Source organism: Drosophila montana, unplaced genomic scaffold, assembly GCF_035044405.1.
Source record: "Drosophila montana isolate Dmon_TW-CO22-7 unplaced genomic scaffold, ASM3504440v1 contig_3778_1, whole genome shotgun sequence".
Classification (NCBI taxonomy): domain Eukaryota; kingdom Metazoa; phylum Arthropoda; class Insecta; order Diptera; family Drosophilidae; genus Drosophila; species Drosophila montana.
In genome coordinates, this window is record NW_026998655.1 from 131874 (window position 1) to 133096 (window position 1223).

Here is a 1223-nt window from a genome sequence, read left to right on the forward strand (position 1 = left end):
ATATTTTCTGCTTAAGTAATTCGAAATATAGGTATTTTAAATGTTGCTATTCGCGCGTCTGTTATTCACTTGAAAATTGGAAAATTTACTCGGGTATAACCACATTAGGGACTAAGTAAGGAGGGGAAATCTATATTTTTGAACATTTATGAGCTTGACCGACCAAATATGATACAAATACTACTTATGAGCAGCTCCATAAATTGATCTAAGAATAAATATGAAAACTTTCAATATCTTATAATAAATTTGGTGAATGAACAGATAGTGTGCTTAACTGCAACATTCTTTCTTTACTTTAAGTTGCCTTTTGCCAGTTACTCAGTACATTGGTAATTCCACTATTATATTATTATATTATATTGTCTTTCATTGGATTCCAGATTTCTCTTTAGTTGGTGCGAAATAATTATTAGTCCTTAATTTAATTGATAATTCAGTCTTAACAACTTTTGCAAATATGTAAATATTTTTACCGAATTGAATGATATTAATGCCATTAACTCTTAACTCCAGTCTTCAAAGTTTCATAATTAAAATTATATTCTTGCATAACCTATAAATAATTTGATAATAATATATAATTAACTGATATTATCACTTCAGAAAGATTAACAAGTAAGAGGTCGGGAGCTCCCGACTAGGGAAATGTATGTAACAGGCAGAAGCAAGCATCTCCGACCATTAAGTATATATATTCTTGATCAGCATTACATGCCGAGCCGATTTATCCGTCCGTATGAAAAAGATGTTGAACGTGGGCGCGTTTCCTTGCCCCGTTTCCAAGCAATCGATAAGAATCGATATCGACATCCTGTTTTTTTAGACAATGTCCAAATTTGATTTGTAGCTGCACAGATCAAGAAGCTTTCATTTTATTGCTATCGCTTTATAAGAGGGTTGAAGGTATCCCATATTCGGGAACTGCCGACGAGAGCGTCTTAGTTGTTTTTCTTTTCTCTTGGATATGGGGTAGCACAAGCTTATCTTGAAAAGCACAAATTACTTTTCCAGGATGTACCAAAAGACACAGCTAAAGTTGAAGCTTGTAAGCTGCTGCGATTCGCGCACTTTTGTGTTTATACTCTGAAAAGTGTATATTTGTCAGGACTGCAAGCCCCAAAAAAGATTTCGGTGTTTTGGTTCACGGTCCGAAGCAAATCTCTGCATTAAGGTGTGTGTCGTGACGCTACTACATAAAAAGAACTCATCAAAATTGATTA